This window comes from Gossypium hirsutum, chromosome D09 (genome assembly GCF_007990345.1).
Source record: "Gossypium hirsutum isolate 1008001.06 chromosome D09, Gossypium_hirsutum_v2.1, whole genome shotgun sequence".
Taxonomy (NCBI): domain Eukaryota; kingdom Viridiplantae; phylum Streptophyta; class Magnoliopsida; order Malvales; family Malvaceae; genus Gossypium; species Gossypium hirsutum.
The window spans coordinates 20570316-20590648 of NC_053445.1; positions in this window are offsets into that span (position 1 = coordinate 20570316).

Genomic DNA, 20333 nt, shown 5'->3' on the forward strand with positions numbered 1-20333 from the left:
TTCTATTCTAAACCGAATTTATAAACACCAAACCACTCATCTAAACCCCTCTCAAAGCTTTCGCAACCCTTAGCCTAAATCACCCAATTTTGACAACTCCAACTACTCCTCGTAGACGATCGGGCAACTTTGCGAAACGACTCAATTAACCCGGGCCGGATCGCATCATTAAAAGTCAACAATTAGGGATTTTTTTTTAGTTTTCCTAGTAGGGCTAGGAAAGTAGTTAGAAGGGCTATATATATGGCTTGGCCGGCCACCCTTAAGAACATTACATTGAAATCAAATTTTTATTGAGTGAAAAAAATTCTCTTTGAGTTTTCTCCAAGAATTCTCTCTTGAGTTTTCTTTAGAAGTAGTTTTAACAATCTTTTTGATTGTGGGAGCCATCTTCAGTCTTGTTCTTATCGTTGTTCTACATTGGAGGGGAGATTAGAGCCGTTTGAAGGGAGTTGTGAAATCTTTCTTGGTTTTCAAGGCTTCTTAGGACTTTATTCATCTTTCTTGCTATTTGTCCCTCTTTAATTGTTTTTGTTTTTGCCGATTTGTAGATTAACTTAATTTAATTGTTCTTGTTGCGTTTCCAGCCATTCCAAGCTTCAAGGATCTATTTTGCAACATTCTTTGGCATCAAGAAATGTCCTTTAATTCATAATTTTCCTCCTTTCTTACCGTCCAAGTATTCTGCTTCTAATCCAATTTGGTTTGTTGGGTTTTTGAGTTTAATTTGCTGTTTGTGTTCTCCTTGTCAGATTCGGTTTAGGGATTCTTTTATTGAAGTTAAATTTCATTTTTGTTGCGTCCAAGCAACCCTATTAATAAGTGTTTTGATTTTTGTCTAATTCCTTCTTGTTTTGTGGCGTTTCTTTATAGATCTATTGCTACTAAGATTGATTTTCTGTTTTCATTTCAGATCCAAGTGTCTATCATTTTCGTAGGATTTTCCCGTGACTTGACAACTCGATCTTGGTCCGTGCGCAACCTTCTATCTTTTGGTATCAAATTTTAGGTGTTTTGGGTGTTCTTGGTTGATTTCTAAACTGATCCCCTTTAAAAAAACAACATATACCAGTTTTTACCCATAAAATGCTTTGGAAAAAAATTCATTTGAGTGGGTAAAAGTTGTTCGATTGGTCTGAAATTTTGTATGCATATTTGTGGCATGGTGATAGAATATAAAAAAATATTTCCCGCAAAAAAATCAGTAGAAAAAGTAAAAAAATAGAAAAATATGAAATCAAATAAAAATAAAAAAATATTTAGCGGGTTGAGTTTAGTGCCGAAAGTTTCCTGATCAAATATACAATATTTAAGGACATTCCAGTTTAAATTTTGTGATTTTTAGAGACTGGGAACACCTCGAACGAAGTTGTCAAGTTACTCCGCAGTTTTTTCGGGTTTTCGGGTGTCAGCAATTTTTATTGATTCTTAGCTGTAGGTTTTCATTTGTTTTTTTCTTTTTTTCTTCCTTTACACTATCTAACACCTTCTTGTTTCTTGTGTTAGGAGGATTTAAAAGTGTGCACAATTCTTCCTCGGTGCAACACAAATCAATTGGTGTCTCGTCACTTTTTGGATTCATAGTGCAATTAGGATTCTTTGGTAGTTACGGTTCATACACTTTCTAATTGATTGATATAGACTCTACTAAAGAACTCACAAGACTGAATTCTACCTCTTTGAGAATTTGACTTTCCTTTTTGAGTGATTAACGGTGAGGTTTGTTAATTTTTTTTGGAGTGTTGAGTATTTGTTTTGCAGGTATTCCAAAAAGAAAAAAATAAGATGCCAAAAGAAGGGGACTTTGCCGATTTTCAATGCCTTGTAGTCCGCCGCACCCTTCACATCCAAATGAGAGACGATTTTGATAACCAAAGGACCAATATTTTCCATTCTAGGTGTTTTATAAAAGGTAACTTATGTTCACTTATTATTGATAGTGGGAGTTGTTCGAATGTAGTTAGCAGTTCGTTGGTGGATTCCTTAAAGTTACCTTGTACCGAGCACCCTAATCCGTATCACCTTTAGTGGCTTAATGAATGGTCAGAAGTTAAAGTTACAAAACAGGCCTTGATCACTTTTAAGCTCAGGAATTACGAGGATGAGGTATGGTGTGATGTGGTCCCAATGCATGCGACACACTTGCTCCTTAGACGGCTTTGGCAATTTTATCGTGATGTTACACACCAAGGCAAGCTCAATAGATACTCTCTTGTGTTTAAAGGCCAAAAATTCACTTTTTCTCCTTTAAATCCCAATGATGTATATAAAGATCAATTAAAAATGATGAAATTTTGTGATGGGATGGGGGAGAAAGGACAAATAAAAAAGACAGAGAGAAAAGAGGCTAGTAGTGAAAAAAGTCAAAATTTAAATGGCCCAAAGGTGAGTGAATCCGCAAGTGGTAAAGCTAGAGTGAAAATTTTAATTGCAACAAAAAAAGGTGTGCGGGGAGCCCTACTTAATAAACAGCCTTGTATCATTGTAAGGTTTAGGCAAAACTATTTATCTTTATCTAACATTAATGAAAATTTGCCTAGTGTGTTTCAATGTCTTTTGCAGGATTATGAGGATGTTTTTAGTGAGGCCCCTAAAGGTTTACCACTTTTACGTGGGATAGAACACTTCCATTGACCACATATGAAGAAGGATGTCGAAAAGGTATGTTCTAAGTGCATCACATGTAAAGAAGCAAAATCGAAGGTAATGTCTCACGGCCTTTACACTCCTTTGTCGATTCCTACTTCACCATGGGTAGACTTCTCCATGGATTTTATTCTAGATTTGCCACGAACTAAGAAAAGAAGAGATAGTATATTTGTTGTTGTTGATAGGTTTTCCAAGATGGCACATTTTATTCCTTGTCACAAAGCAGATGATGCTACACATGTGGCAGACTTATTTTTAAAAGATGTGGTAAGACTTCATGGCATCCCTAAAACAATTGTTTCCGACAGATATGTAAAATTCCTTAGCCACTTTTGGAATGTATTTTGGGGTAAGCTTGGTACGCAATTACTGTATTCAACTACATGTCACCCCCAAACCGATGGCCAAACTGAGGTAGTTAATCGAATTTTAGGAGCCTTATTACGATCTGTTGTGGGAAAGAACATTAAAAATTGGGAAGAATGTTTGCTATTTCTTGAATTTGCATATAATAGATCTATTCATTCTACCATTGGCTATTCACCATTTGAACTTGTTTATGGTTTTAACCCACTAACAGTACTTGATCTTGTGCCATTACCACTAGAACATATTGTTAATTTAGATGGCGAATAGAAAGCTGAGTTGGTGAAATCCTTACACGAGAAGGCTAGGAAACGAATAGCCAAAACAAATGACATCAACACCAACAAAGCAAATAAGGGGCGCAAACAGGTTGTCTTTGAAGCCAGAGATTGGGTTTGGTTCCATATGAGGAAAGAACGATTTCCTATAAAACGAAAGACCAAGTTGGATCCAAGAGGCGATGGGCGTTTCCAAGTACTCGAGCTACTCAATGATAATGCATACAAAATTGATCTACCCGGTGAGTACAATGTAAGTTCTACTTTCAATGTGGCTGACTTATCTCCATTTGATTTTTTAGATTCGAGGACGAATCTTTTTGAGGATAGGGGAATGATATGAGTCACAAAGGCCCAACTCAAGCTCAAGAACATGATGGGCTCAAATTACCACAAGGCCCAATAACGAGGTCAAAGGCCAAGCAAATGCGTATGAAACTAAATGGAATCGTTCAAGACTTCATGAGCAAGGAATTAGATACGTATACAAAGGAAAAAGAAAATCAAGATTCACTTTCTTGTTTTCAAGAAAATCAAGAAACCGAATCTTGGTCCAATCTTGTTGTTTTGAACGATTTCAAGAATCAAGAAAATCAAGATTTCAAATCTTGGAAATCTTGGTCCAAGAAACTGAACCTTGCGGCTAAGGCGCATTGGATCTCAGTTACGAGCATCAACGAACCAATTTCGAGAGAGAACGGATTACATACCCAAGTTCTAAAAGATACGACCCAATAAGATGTTCCAAGCCCAACCAAGAAGTTTAAATTAGACTTAGTTGAAAATCAGGCCAAATTGTCAAAGTGGCCCAATTTATAAAATTTTAATTCTTTAAATACTTAGTTTTAATTTTTAGACTTTATGAATAAGTTTCTATGTAAGAATTCAGTCCAATAAGCCCATTTAAAGGCCTTGGACGAAATTCCCCTTGAAAGCCAACAATTAGGGATTTTTTTCAATTTTCCTAGTAGGGCTAGGAAAGTAGTTAGAAGGCCTATATATATGGCTTGGCCGGCCACCCTTAAGAACATTACATTGAAATCAGATTTTTATTGAGTGGAAAAATTCTCTTTGAGTTTTCTTCAAGAATTCTCTCTTGAGTTTTCTTTTGAAGTAGTTTTAACAATCTTTTTGATTGTGGGAGCCATCTTCAGCCTTCTTCTTGCCGTTGTTCTACATTGGAGGGGAGATTAGAGCCGTTTGAAGGGAGTTGTGAAATCTTTCTTGGTTTTCAAGGCTTCTTAGGACTTTATTCATCTTTCCTGCTGTTTTTCCTTCTTTAATTGTTTTTTTTTCCGATTTGTGGATTAACTTAATTTAATTGTTCTTGTTGCGTTTCCAGCCATTCCAAGCTTCAAAGATCTATTTTGTAACATTCTTTGGCATCAAGAAACGTCCTTTAATTCATAATTTTCCTCCTTTCTTGCCGTCCAAGTATTCTGCTTCTAATCCAAATCGGTTTGCTAGGTTTTGAGTTTAATTTGCTATTTGTGTTCTCCTTGTCAGATTCGGCTTGGGGATTCTTTTATTGAAGTTAAATTTCATTTTTGTTGTGTCCAAACAACCCTATTAATAAGTGTTTTCATTATTGTCTGATTCCTTCTTGTTTTGTGGCATTTCTTTATAGATTTATAGCTGCTAAGATTGATTTTCTATTTTCATTTCAGATCCAAGTGTCTATCTGATACGATCTCAGCCCGGGATGATTCTATTGAGCTGCCATAAGGGCCTATAACTAGGTCACGAGCTAAAAACTTTAAAGAAGAATTGGCAAGCTATGTGGATCGAGTTTGGAGAGAACACGAAGCTGATTCCATTCTTTATGAAAGGAGTAACCCAATAGGCGTAACTTGCAATTTATTGCAAGTTGAACTGAAATTTTAATGAGCTCATCTTTAGTTAAATAATTGAGTTGCTGATCATTTAACCAACTCATCTTAGTTTAATTAATAAGTATTTTTGTTGAACTTTAATTAATAAGTGTTGCTCTTAATTAATCTAGTTTCTAGAATTATTTATTGAAGCATGAGTTAAGTTGATTTAATTTTGCTTCTTAAATTAACTAGTTGCTAGAATAGTTAATTCATGAGTTTAGTTTATTTATTTAAGTGAAGTATTTATTATTTACATGTTTAATTAGTGTTTAATAAGTTTAATAAGTTCATTTTAATGTTTTAATTGCTGGAGTTTCTTCAGCTCACACCCGTTACATTACAAAGCTGTTACAAACTTAAATAAAGTGACCTTTCAAGTGCTAACTGATCACAAATAAAGTAGCTGTTACAAAGGGAGTTAATTCACCATTGAAGGACGTTTTAAAGGGCATTTTATACCCTTTAAATTCGGTAGCAACTCTTTAGCTTCCTGTTGATTATTTTTGTTCTTTTAAAAAGAATAAATTCAGCATTCAAAACTTCTTTAGTGAGATGATGTCCATTCGGCTACCCATGGGACAACTCAAGAGACAATTTCAAGCTTTCATGAACATTCATTCAGCTGAATTGAAGAGAATTCAATGTGGAAGTTACTTGTTCCAAGAATGCCAAGAGTTTTGATCTTTAATCTGTTTTTCTTAATAAGCACATTAAGTGGATGATTGTGACTTTTTAGCTACCTTATTTTAGCACTATAAATAGGTGTATTCAGATTTTGTAAAGTACTTCTTGGATCAATTGGAATGAAACTCTGTTCATTTGATGAGAATTACTTTTCTCCAATTTTGTACGAAGACTTGTTGGCTTATCTACAAAGCTAGTGCGTCAACCCGTTTTTTGTTTTATCCCAAACTTATCACTTTTACAAGTGTAGCATTCGAACCCTATACCGAGGTTCCTTTCTTTTTAGATAGTGGGTTGAGGTTTTTGTTTGAATTTCTTCTATCCATCTCATTAAACGAATAAGTGTTGGGTCGACACTTATTAGTGTTGGTTCTTACTTGTTTCTTAAGCATATTGTCTTTCCATCATTTTTCCATAACCGAACACATCCCATTTAGCCATTTTTTGAACCCTTGTTGTTTTAAAATAATATTGAGCTTATTTCACCAATTCTACTTACTAGCTATTCATTTGTTCCTTACTTCACCATAGACGATCGGGCAACATAAATATGACTCGACTCAACACCGAGGCGGATCGTATCATTTGGTATCAAAGCTTTTAAAATGAGTAGTATGGACTTACGAAGAGAAGCCAGAATAGGTTCGTGAAGAAAAAAAAGTTAAAAAAAAACAAAATTCAGATTGTATTGCAAGTTTCTCATTGTTATTTCTTTTTCAAGTATTGAAAAAAAATGAAATTTCAAAAAAAAAAGTTGGAAATGTCCCGATTCACAAAGAATTGATTTTCTGCTCCCATCTCTTCTTCCCCAATGCCACACTCAACCTACCCTATTCCTATTCTTTTTTTTCCCTTGTTTCCCAAATTTGTGACCCACCCCTAAGCCTACGATTAAGCCTTGGCAAGTCTGCTTATAAAGTCACGAGAAAAGAAGGAGTGGAAAAAGGTACAAGAGTGTGAGCACAATAGAGAGGAGGTAAAAGCCAACATACGAGTGCAAACACGAGCGTGAGTGTTAACATTTTTTATCCGAGTGAATATAAGGTTTGTTGTGAGGTTTATTATTATCTTTCTTTAGTTATGAATTGTTTAATTTGTTTTATGTCACAAAATTTTGATCAAAATATGGAGGAGCGACAAGCACGACAACCTGTTCGAAATGTTCCAGACCTTACTCTTCAAGCCATGTTAAGCAAGGTGGAGTGAATTTTTGACCGGAAGCTTGAATCGATACAAGAAAGGTTGGACTTGGTTGAAGAGAGAGCACGTCAGAGAAGGACACCTCAAAGTCCCCCTAGAAATCGTGGCCGACAACAATTTAATGAAGATGAACCACTTGAACTTAGTGGGGCTGAAAGTGACGAAGGGTCCAATGTGAGTGTTCAATGAAGAAACAACGGAATCGAGGCCAAAGAGTTCAAAGACGAGAAGATGATGATCTGAAGAATATAAAGTTGTCAATACCGCCTTTTTAAGGCAAATCTGACCCTGAGGCGTATCTAGAGTGGGAGAAAAAGATTGAATTGGTATTTGATTGCCATAACTATTCTGAGAATAAGAAGGTCAAATTAGCCACAATCGAGTTTTCTGATTACGCGATGATCTAGTGGGATCAATTCACAACTAGTTGAAGGTGCAACGAAGAAAGGCCTATTACCACCTGGGCTGAAATGAAAGCGGCAATGCGACGGCAGTTCATTCCTTCGTATTATCATCGAGAACTTCATCAAAAACTTCAAAATCTTTCTCAATGAACTAAAAGCGTAGAAGATTATTACAAGGAAATGGAGTTGGCGATGATTCATGTGGATGTGCAAGAAGACCGCGAGGCAACGATGGCTCATTTTCTAGCTGGACCCAATCGTGATATTGCTAAGGTAGTCAAACTTCAACATTATATTGAGGTGACAGACATGGTACACATGGCCATCAAAGTGGAAAAACAAATGAAGAAAAGGTGTTACTCAAGGTTATTCCACTACAAATTCTTCAAGATAGGGACAAGGCGTTAGCAAAAGTTTTCCATCAAACCAAACAAAGGAGTCCACGATGATGCCCAAAATAAACAAGCCTTTGGCCGAATCATGCAAAGGAAAATCCATTGAGAGTTCGTCCAACCGTTCAAGAGATATCAAATGTTTTAAATGTTTGGGAAGAGGACATATCTCAAGTTAGTGTCCAAATCGGAACACCATGATATTGCATGCTGATGGTGAAATTGAAACGGAGGATGAAGAGGAAGATGAGGTTGAATTAAATTCTGACGAAGAAGGGGATTTGGAACACCCTGTTGAAGGAGAGTTGCTTGTAATCAAACGAAGTCTAAGTCTTCAAGGAGTGGAGAATGAGCAACAACGAGAGAATATTTTCCATTCGAGATGCCAAATCCAAGGTAAAATTTGTAGTAATATTATAGAAGAAAAACATGGAAAAGAAAAAAAATTGAGAAAAAATGAGTGTGTTTGCAAAAGCAAGTGATGTTCGGAGAGCATTAACCTTGAGGCAACCTGTATTTGTACTCATGTACAAAGAAATTTTCCTGAACACTAACGAATTACCCAAAGATCTACCTTCTTCTATGTTGTCTCTTTTACAGGAATTTGACGATGTTTTTCCGGATGAAGTGCCTAGTGGATTGCCTCCCATTCGAGGCATCGAGCACCAAATTGACTTAGCGCCTGGAGCCGCACTTCCTAATCGACCTGCTTACCGAACTAACCCGGAAGAAACCAAGGAGTTGCAAAAGCAAGTTGCTGAACTTATGGATAAAGGTTACATCTGGGAAAGCCTTGTGAGGTACCGGTTTTACTTGTGCCCAAAAAGGATGGGTCGTGGCGAATGTGTGCTGATTGTCGTGCCATCAACAAGATAACCATCAAATATAGACACCCTATTCCTCGACTCGATGATATGCTTGACGAGTTAAGTGGTACCAAAATATTTACGAAAATTGATCTTCGAAGTGGATATCATCAAATCCGAATGCGAGAAGGTGATAAATGGAAGATTGCCTTTAAGACCAAACACGGTTTGTATGAATGGTTGGTAATGCCATTTGGTCTTACAAACGCTCCTAGTACTTTTATGCGATTAATGAATCATGTGTTGCGTGCTTATTTTGGAAAATTTTGTGCCATATATTTTGATGATATCTTGATATACAGCAACTCATTGGAAGAACACGTTCAACATTTGTGGAAGATTTTAGAAACGTTGCGACAAGAGGTACTCTATGCCAATTTTAAAAAGTGTTCATTTTGCACTAACAAAATTGTGTTTTTAGGTTTTGTCGTGAGTTTCGAAGGACTGGAAGTTGATCAAGAGAAATTTCGAGCGATTCAAGAATGGCCGTGTCCGACTAGCATTAGCCAAATCTGAAGTTTTAATGGGCTGGCTGGTTTTTATCGGTGATTCGTACCTAATTTTAGCACAATTGCTGCACCATTGACAAGTGTTATTAAGAAAAATCCAGCATTTTATTGGACAGATGAGCAAGAAAATTCATTCAATGAAATTAAACAAAGTCTTGTCCAAGCACCTTTATTAGCACTTCCTGATTTTTCTAAAACCTTTGAAATCGAATGTGATGCTTCAGGAGTAGGAATTGGGGCTGTGCTAACACAAGATGGAAAACCGGTGGCATATTTCAACGAGAAGATAAGTGGCGCTATTCTTAATTATCCTGTGTATGATAAGGAAATGTATGCCTTAATTCGATCTCTTGAGACGTGGCAGCATTATTTGTGGCCAAAGGAGTTTGTGATTCACTCTGACCATGAGGCTTTAAAGTACATCAAGGGTCAACATAAGTTAAACAAACGCCATGCAAAGTGGATTGAATATCTTGAATCTTTTCCATATGTCATCAAGTATAAGAAAGGTAAAGAAAATAATAGTGGCTGATGCCCTATCAAGGAGGTACACCATATTATCTTATATTGATTCTAAGTTACTTGGGTTTTCTTATTTGAAAGAATTGTATGTTGCTGATGTTGACTTTGGTAATATTTTTGCTGCTTGTGAGAATGGATCTTTTGAGAAGTTTTATAGGTTTGAGGGATTCCATTTTAAGGAAGGCAAGTTGTGCATACCACAAGGTTCGATTCAAGAATTGCTTACGCAAGAGGCGCATAGTGGAGGTCTCATGGGCCACTTTGGTATAACTAAGACCCTATCTACTTTACAAGAACATTTCTATTGGCCGAGAATGCGAACAGATGTTGCACGAGTCTGTGCACGGTGTGTGACTTGTAAACGAGCCGAGTCCAAAATTCAACCAGATGGTTTGTATATGCCGCTGCCCATACCCGAACTTCTTTGGACAGATGTATCCATGGACTTTGTCCTTGAGTTACCACGAACAAAAACAGGAAAAGACTTTATATATGTGGTAGTTGACAGATTTTCGAAAATGTCTCATTTTATTGCATGTGCTAAGACTGATGATGCTATTCATGTAGCTAATCTCTTCTTTAGGGAAGTTGTTCATTTACATGGAATTCCAAGAATGATTGTATCCGATCGTGATGTAAAGTTTTTGAGCCATTTTTGGAGATCATTGTGGGGAAAGCTTGGAACAAAGCTATTATTTTCGACTACTTGTCATCCACAAACGGATGGACAAACAGAGGTGGTAAACCGAGTATTAACTACTTTGTTGCGTGCCATCATCCGTAAAAATCTAAAGTCATGGGAAGAATGTTTACCTCACATCGAATTTGCTTACAATCGTTCCATTCATTCTCCTACTAAGTTTTCTCCATTTGAAGTAGTTTATAGCTTTAATCCATTAACTCCCCTTGATTTGTTGCCATTGCCTACTGATCAATTTGTAAATGTAGATGCCAAGAAAAAGGCTGAATATGTCAAGGAGCTCCATCAAAAAGTGTGAGCTAACATTGAAGCTCGTACTGAAAGTTATGTTCAAAGAGCAAACAAAGGAAGAAAACAAGTTATTTTTGAACCAGGTGATTGGGTCTGGGTTCATATGAGGAAAGAACAATTTCCAGCCAAACGACGATCTAAGTTATTACCATGAGGAGATGGTCCACTTCAAGTTCTTGAACGGATCAATGAAAATTCATATCGACTTGACTTACCGGGTGAATATAATATTAGTGCCAGTTTTAATGTTGCTGATTTGTCTCCTTTTGATACAGATTCCGACTTGAGGACAAGTCACTTTTAAGAGGGGGGAATGATACGATCTCATCCCAGGATGTTTCTCTTGAGCTGCCATAAGGGCCTATAACTAGGTCACGAGCTAGAAACTTTAAAGAAGAATTGGCAAGCTATGTGGATCGAGTTTGGAGAGAACACGAAGCTGATTCCATTCTTTATGAAAGGAGTAACCCAATAGGCGTAACTTGCAATTTATTGCAAGTTGAACTAAAATTTTAATGAGCTCATCTTTAGTTAAATAATTGAGTTGCTGATCATTTAACCAACTCATCTTAGTTTAATTAATAAGTATTTTTGTTGAACTTTAATTAATAAGTGTTGCTCTTAATTAATCTAGTTTCTAGAATTATTTATTGAAGCATGAGTTAAGTTGATTTAATTTTGCTTCTTAAATTAACTAGTTGCTAGAATAGTTAATTCATGAGTTTAGTTTATTTATTTAAGTGAAGTATTTATTCTTTACATGTTTAATTAGTGTTTAATAAGTTTAATAAGTTCATTTTAATGTTTTAATTGCTGGAGTTTCTTCAGCTCACAACCGTTACATTACGAAGCTGTTACTTTGACAGCCCAAAACTGACCCTAGTCGGGAAGTGGTTTCGGGACTGCTAAACCGAGTCTTATAAATAATTAAAAGTTATATTCTGTGTTTATGATGTGAGTAAATGCATGTGTGAAAGTTTCATGCATTAATTTGATCATCTTTATGTGAATTTATTAATATGGACTTATATGAAACTTTGTTGGAAAGTGAGAGGTTAATTTTACAATGGTCTAATAGTACATGCATTGAAAGGAGTGGTTTTGCATGTCAATTTACCCATGATAAACATGGTGGCCGGCCAAGGAAAGAATATGCTCCACTAATTCAAAAATTAAAATAATTTTGTATTAACAAATGATTTAATAATTGAATTAAAGGAAATAATATAATGAGAAGTGGGAGGAGAAACCAAAGTGTTTCATCTTTACTTCTCCATTGCCGAAACTAGAAGAAAGAAAGAAGAAAAAACTCTTGTTGAATTTCGGCTAAGGTGTTTTGATACAAAAAGGTATGTTTTATGCCACTCTTGAAAATGTATGCATAATTTGGAGGATTGGTTTAAATTTTACTTGAATCTTGGATTGAAATTAGGTTATTTATGAGGGTTGAATTTCGGCCTAGGAGCTTAAAATTTTTAGTAGAAGTTTTGATGACATTAGATGGATAGTTAGGTTGGATGTGTTAAATTGTTAATCGTTTTAGCTTGAAAGTTAAGGTTAATATGGTTTATGGGATTGCCGAATCTAATTTAGGGAGAAAGAAAAATATATGTATTCGGTTATGCTATTGATTCTTGGGGAAATAATGTTTAATGTATTTTTGTTTATGTTTTATAAAAGCACTAGTAATTGAATTTGAGAAATTTTAACTTGTTGATGGGAGGTGTTGAACGTGGTATTCGGATGTGTTTCAAGGAATGACATTAGGGTAGCTAGAGTCTAAGAACTTTCGGTCAAGGACTATTGTGTGAGCAAATTCGGTATAAAGGTTTAAATGTTAATTGCATTGTATTTAATGTTTAAAGAATAGGTAGTAGCTAATTAAAGTTAAGAAGGCTAGAATTTCTTTTAAGGGAGTGTGACCTTAATTTGAACAAAATAGAATCGGCCTAAGCTTGACTAAATGGTTCGGTTATGGTTAGCTTAGAAGAAACCTATATGAAATTGTTGTATTAGGTCATAATCTACTTGGGACAGCAGTAGTAAGGTGGTTTTCGAAAATCGCCATAATTTGTAGGAGTTGAATTAGAAGCTGAGTGAATTATGTCATTAAAGCTTCAAGGGTCTATTTTCTTACAAAAGAAACTATAGAAACAAAAGAGTTACCGATCTAGAGATATTTGAAGTATTGTGGGGCTGAGTCAAAATGACTGCTGGATTCCCTGTTCTGTTTTTAGAAAATCATTATAAATTGTACAAAAATGATTATAAGATAAAATTTATATGCTTAGACTCCTTAATGAGTCTAGTTTTAAATGAGATTAAATACAACACATTTGGAATTCTGTAAAGTGAGAAATTGGATTCGTAGTGAAGAGTGGTCAGAATAGTCAAACAGTGAAATAGGGGAAACTTTAAGAAAAATCTGGTATTGATTGGCCAAGCCTAAAATTCTGAAAATTTTATGGATGGAAGATATACGAGTCTATATTCAGGGAAAATTAACGGCAAGTGATTTGGAGTTTAGTAGCTCCAGTTATAAGTAATTTAGTAACTACTGCTCAGGAAAACAGCTCGTAGTGAATATGTGATTTTGTTGTAAACATTAATGAAAGTTTGCCGATGAATTATTTATTGATTATTATAAAGCTACTATAATCTATGTGTGTGAAAGTCGGATCAATATATATATTATTCTGAAAATAATACTTGAATAGTCGATTAATGACTATTTTAAATTTTGTTGAACTTAAGCTCAAGAGCAAAGGGGAACTAGATTCGATAAAGGGAAGGAAAAAGTAATTGAATAGCCGTTGAAGTCGTTCGACGACATTTGAGGTAAGTCTTCGAGTAATGACCCTACTTGAATTATATTGACATGAATAGTCATACTATGACGGATAGTCGAATGTGCGTAGAGACTATCTTATAAAGCCAATTGAAATCATGCTCTTTGTGTGTGGCTACTGAGCCGAAAATTGAAAGGTTTAATAAATGTTTTGTGTTTGAGCCTTAGTAACGAAGAAATGATATGGATGTGTTATGATTATTGATATATGTGTGCATGAGCATTGGATTATATCCGGGCTAAGACCCGAAGGCAATTATGCGAGTTGATATATCCGGGCTATGACCCGAAGGCAATTATGCGAGATGATATATCCGGGCTAAGACCCGAAGGCAATTATGCGAGTTGATATATCCGGGCTATGACCCGAAGGCAATTATGCGAGATGATATATCCGGGCTAAGACCCGAAGGCAATTATGCGAGTTGATATGTCCGGGTTAAGACCCGAAGGCAAATGTGTTTGCGGCTGTATTCGGTTAAATATCGAAGAAACTTGGGTTTGAATGTGAGCGTTTTGTGCTGTAACTAATTTAATAAATATGCTTGACCAACCCGAATGATAAGGTATGTTTGCATGTGCATTGGAAAAGTCGATTCGTTTTAAATAGTATTCGTGCGATCGGCTAATTTAATAACAAATATTAATATAAGACAAGTTTAATGCTTAAATGAATATGTGCAAATTTTATTTAATGTATTAAAGAAAAAATCGAGTTTAAACTAAAATGAGCTAAGTTTTAGCTCGTGAGCTAAAGTTGAGCTGAGGCTAAACTCCTAAGCTGAAGTTGAGCTAAGGTTTAGCTCGTGAGCTAAATATGAGCTAGGAGTGAGCTCGGTTTAGCTCAGGCAAGTTGGATCGAGCTTGAATAAGCTGGATTTGAGCTAGACGGAGCTCGTGGAGCTGGAAACGAGCTGGGATCAGCTTGCCAACATGTCAATGCTCAGCTTGACAGACTTGCTCGATGAAGTTCGCGGGGCGTGCTCGTATCATTCCCCCCCTCTTTTAGGTGACTTGTCCTCAAGTCGAGCCGTTTGTCCATGGGAGAACTTTGACTCATGCATGGTTTTCCTCGGTCAAATGGGATGGAAGATGTCACACAAACCTGAAAAATTCTTACCACAGCCAATAAAAAGAAACTCAAAGGAGTCAAATTCAAATGTGTTCGATAGTTCATAAAATATTCATTCAATCGAACATATGCCAAAAATCTCAATTGGACAAAGCAAGCATACATAAATTTATCAAAGAGTTTCGTTAGACCATCGTTACAAACATGAAAACTAAGTTGGATCAAGGGATAATTGGTTAAAAATGATGGTAGGCACTTAAACACATTATTCCTCATCCAAAACATTTTAATTTCTTTAATCGAATATAGTAACTCATTTGGTCCTTTGTCTTGCTCATGCAAGGTATGCCATGGCCAAAGGTATGCTAATTCTTCCTTTCGTTTTTGAGCAACATGAGGGGATTCTCCAAATTCCAACGTAATAATCACATCATCACAATTCCAAAAGGAAAAATCCATCACATCAAAGTATAAATAATTTCCAAACAACCAATCAATGGAATTTTCAACTTCAATCGAGTGAGCAAAGATATTTGAAAATTTTCAGATGACTTACCTTGACGAATATGAAGAGAAGAAAATTGAGGATTGGGTTTACCTTTCTCAGTCAAAATGAATCTTCTCTCTTTGGATAGATAACGTAAGACAAACCTATTACTTCGATAAATTTGAATAGGTGGTGACGCACCATGACATGTCTTGCTCCTCGAGGGGTGGAATTCACAAAAATAAGACGGGTTAGTATTATCGAAAACTATGGACTTAAATGGAAAAGGAAAGTTACCATGGAAATTTGATTCAATTCCAAAAACATAGGTTGGCCTTACCTTCTCGAAATGAAACGAAAATTTCAAATGTGGCCAAACAAGGTGATTAATAAATGAATCAAAATTGAAACCCAAATCATTGAATTTCACCTTCTTATCAAAAATTCAAACTTCAAGCAAACATAATTTCAATGTAAATGATGCAAAGCGCTTAATGTTTCCATAAAATGAATTCATGTAGCAAATACCAGGCTTGAACACACGAACTTGATTAGGAATTCCAACAAGCAACATATTAGAAGAAGATATAATCAACTCACCACACGAATTATATTTCACTAGTTTAAACACACATGTTGATTTGACAAAACCGAGCATACCAAAATGCAAAGGTTCATACTTCAATAGTATTAATCGGGAATGCAAATCACTACATGGAAATTTCGCACAAAAACTCAAAGATTGTTCATGAAGAACACAATTGCACATATCATGTGAAGATCTTTTAACATGGATGCCAAACAAAGAATTTTTAACGAACATGCAACTTTTCAAACAGGCAGATTGATCACAAATCAATTGAGCAGGCATATTTAAACATAAAGATTTAACACATGAGTTCAAAAAGTTTGCAGGGTCAAACACATGAGAATTTTTACGTGACAGACTTTGATCAAACATGTTCAAAATTTGCTTAGGGAAAACTAATCCAATGTTGTCAACAAATTTGCCAATGTAGTAATCGTCATAAAAAAAACTGTATATGGCACCTTTTAAAACAAAATCGTTAACAACAGTAAGTGAACAAAAATTATCCAAATCAAGTGACTTTGATTTGATAAACAAAGAATCCTTACCTTCCTTACCTTCAATCGCAAGTGGGTGGTAGTCATTCGCGAACTTACCTTTTTCGAACAACCTAAAACACCTTTCGTTTGGAAGGTAATGTAGATGGAATTGGTCGCACAAACTTCTAGGAACCTGAAAAGTTAACTCACAAGAAGATCGAACAGGTGGGTTAGTGGAAATAATCCTCACTTGCTCACTTGTTTTCTCACTCGATTCTTTTTCTTCTGGATCACTCGTTTCTTTTGTTTCAATTTCTTTTTCATCTTCTTTTTCACTCTCAAATTTCTTTTCATTTCCTTTTTCATTTTCTTTTTGCTTTTCAAAGGCTTTTTCAAAGGCTTTTTCAATTTCTCTCAAGATTCGCTCATTTTCTCTCTTACTTGCCTCTTGCCTCTCATTTCTTTTTATTTCATTTTCTTTTTCTTCTCTTGCTTTTTCTTTTTCTTTTCTTTTCTTTGTTTTCTCTTTACAAGAATGTACAAAAGAACAATGAGAATACAAATCTTGTTCGAAAGATGAAGAACTATTTGCATATGATTCACAATCAAAACTTCGTGAAGAATACTCCGGGTAAGATTTCTTTGAAGATCTAGTAGGAGTATGTCTTTCTCTTCGAACGCCATCTTGGAATGAATCAAAATCGTAATCGGCTTCTCGTCTTCTCAAATTTCTTGATGAAAAGGACTTTCGATCGAAGTCACTTCTCGAATTCGCTGATGAATATGCGTCACAGTATAAATCTCTTTGTCTCGAAGTAGATGGCGAAAAGGAATCACGATAGGAACTTTTTCTTAAGTAGTAGTCGGGGGTATATCTCCGTGGGGTTCTTGGTTCCGTTTTACGACATGAAGAAACTCGATCACTTTGGTCTCGTTTAGTCGCCATTCTTCGCTTTTCTTGAACCAAATATTGGTATTCTGATTCGGTGAACTCTTCGTATGACATGATTTTTGTTGCTAAAAAGAAAATGTTAGATCACAAAACAAAATAAAAAAAATGAAGTACCTTACCACAAACCTCACAATTTCACTCGGAAAGAAAATTGGATAACACTCCACTCGTGTTTACACTTGTCTAATGGCTTTTGCTCGCTCTAATGTACTCACCACTCGTGCCTTTTTCCGCTCGTCTCACTCTCGTGAATTCGGATTTTGTTTCAAGAAGACTTATTGCGGCTTAGAGGGTCGGCTTCAAATGGGTTACAAGGGATAACGTCGGGTGTAGGGTAGGCTAAACAAAGAAAATAAAAATCAAAGTATGTGTGGCGTTTGGGGGGTAGAGGGAATGGTAAAATGAATGGATGCTCGGAAGCAACAAAAAAAAAAACTCACAAGACTTTTCACTTTTGTTTTTTCTTCTTTTTTTTTAACTCGATTTTTTTTTCACTTCTTTTTCCTTTTTTTCGATTTTTTTTTATTTTTTTTAATTTCTTCTCTTTTTTTTAAATCCAATACAATAGTAAACAAAATACAAGGAAGAGAAAAAAAAATTAAATTCCAACTCAAATTTTTTTTTTGATTTTTTTTATTTCCTTTTTTTTTCGTTACGAACCTACTCCGAGCTTGGTACGAATGTCGGCATTCCTCGTTTTAGTAGCTCTGATACCAAATGATGTGATCTGGCTCGGTTGATTGAGTCGATTCACTTGATTGCCCGATCGTCGACGAGGAATAGTTGAGTTATCGGAAATAGGATGAAATAAGGCTAAAGATGCGGAAGCTTTCTAAGGTGATGGTAAATTTATAAGGGTAGTAGGCTCGATTTAAGTATAAAAATAAGAAAAATGGAAGTTGATAAATGAAGGCTCGGTTTTGTAAAAAGATATTATAGTTGGATAAAATCTAGGATAGTCGGTGGAATGGATAAATGAGCTTAAACACCAGAAACGATTCAACACTAAAAAGTGTCACCCCGATTTCTATTCGGTTCAAGGTGGGATTACAGAATTGTAGAAGGTTGAACGCCACACCAAAGCAAGGTGATAAGTTCAAAAGAGAACGATAGACGCCACTAGCACGCTAGATAAGTCAGATCGAAACTCGTACGAATTTAGAGAGGAGAAAACTCACTCTTTGAACAAAGTTCATTCAAATGATCAAAAGTCAAAAGTCCTTTACAAATGAAAGAAAACAAATATTTATAGGCACATAGATGACCATTCAAATTCGGCATCTAGGTGTTCACACAATAATAAAAACGTTCACACTAATGTATTAAAATAGTTCATAAATTCGGCAGATTCATGCACTAGCTGAATGGACACTTTCTTCCCCCTTAGTTTGTGCATGAATGCTTAGTCATAAAGAAAGGCTTCAAGTGACTTGTATGTGCACCAAAAGGTTGCATTCATCTCCTTGGGACGTTCATGCACTTGTATGGACCATGTATCTTCATAATTAAACACTTTAATGGCATGTAAGTTCATAAATGGTAGCATGAACCTAGTAAATTCGTTCTCCCCTTTGTGCATGCACTTAATTCAATCAATGTGTTGAATTATTGAGTTAATTCCTTCCCTTGGACGTTCTTGAACCCATCCATGCATGTGTAGTAGCCTATAGGTCAATTCAAAGTGTGAACATGCTCAAGGAGCTCTATGGTCAACATAGAATTAGTTAGCAGCTACTTCTTGGCCGAATAAGTGCCTTGGAAAGTTAAGAGACAGGCACCATACATGCACTTAAGCCATTCATGCATTCTATCATCCCATGCATTTGATCCATTCATGGACTAGCCTTTAATGTCCATACATGCATTCGACACATGCATGAATTTGTAGAAACATTGCATCTAGCCGTACATGCACCAGCATTTAATACTTCTTCATTCATGAGTGTGGAATGCCCAAAAGAGATGTTTCTTCATTCATACATTGTACCGTCCAAAGGAATGTACCTACATGAAATAAACAAGTCATTAAGACATCTCATGAACACTCATAAATTCGGCATGATGTGAACACATTAATGTCATGCATTAATTCGGCTATGTGAACATAATCAATTTATATAATGACAATGATATATTAATAACAAATATTAATATAAGACAAGTTTAATGCTTAAATGAATATGTGCAAATTTTATTTAATGTATTAAAGAAAAAATCGAGTTTAAACTAAAATGAGCTAAGTTTTAGCTCGTGAGCTAAAGTTGAGCTGAGGCTAAACTCCTAAGCTGAAGTTGAGCTAAGGTTTAGCTCGTGAGCTAAATATGAGCTAGGAGTGAGCTCGGTTTAGCTCAGGCAAGTTGGATCGAGCTTGAATAAGCTGGATTTGAGCTAGACGGAGCTCGTGGAGCTGGAAACGAGCTGGGATCAGCTTGCCAACATGTCAATGCTCAGCTTGACAGACTTGCTCGATGAAGTTCGCGGGGCGTGCTCGTATCAGATCTTGAGAGTGTAGCGCCTGCTCCCGCACAAGGGACAGTGCCGGCGGACTCTCAACCTAATGCTAGTAATCCGAATGATGAAGCTAGACAAGCATTCTATAGCGTGATGAATGATTGGTTTAACCAATACATTCGAACTAATATGGCTGTTCCACAACCTCCATTCCCGACAAATACTACCCCCGCACCTACAATACCACCGGTAACAGACCAAATAAGGTCAAATAAGCCCCCAGTTGACAGAATCCGAAAACATGGGGCTACTGAATTTAAGGCTATGGATAGCGATGATGCCGAGCAAGCTGAATTTTGGCTGGACAACACTATCTGGGTACTCGATGAGCTATCTTGTACACCCGATGAATGCCTAAAGTGTGCTATCTCCTTGCTACGTGATTCTGCCTACTACTGGTGGAGTACTCTGACTTCTATTGTGCCCCGAGAGCAAGTAACTTGGGAGTTTTTCCAAACTGAGTTTCGAAAAAAGTATATCAGTTAGAGATTTGTTGATCAAAAACGGAAGGAATTTCTTGAGCTTAAGCAAGGCTCCATGTCGGTTACTGATTACGAGCGAAAATTTGTTAGACTTAGCAAATACACTCGGGAATGTGTTTCGTCCGAAGCTATTATGTGTAAACGCTTCGAAGATGGGCTGAATGAAGATATAAAAATG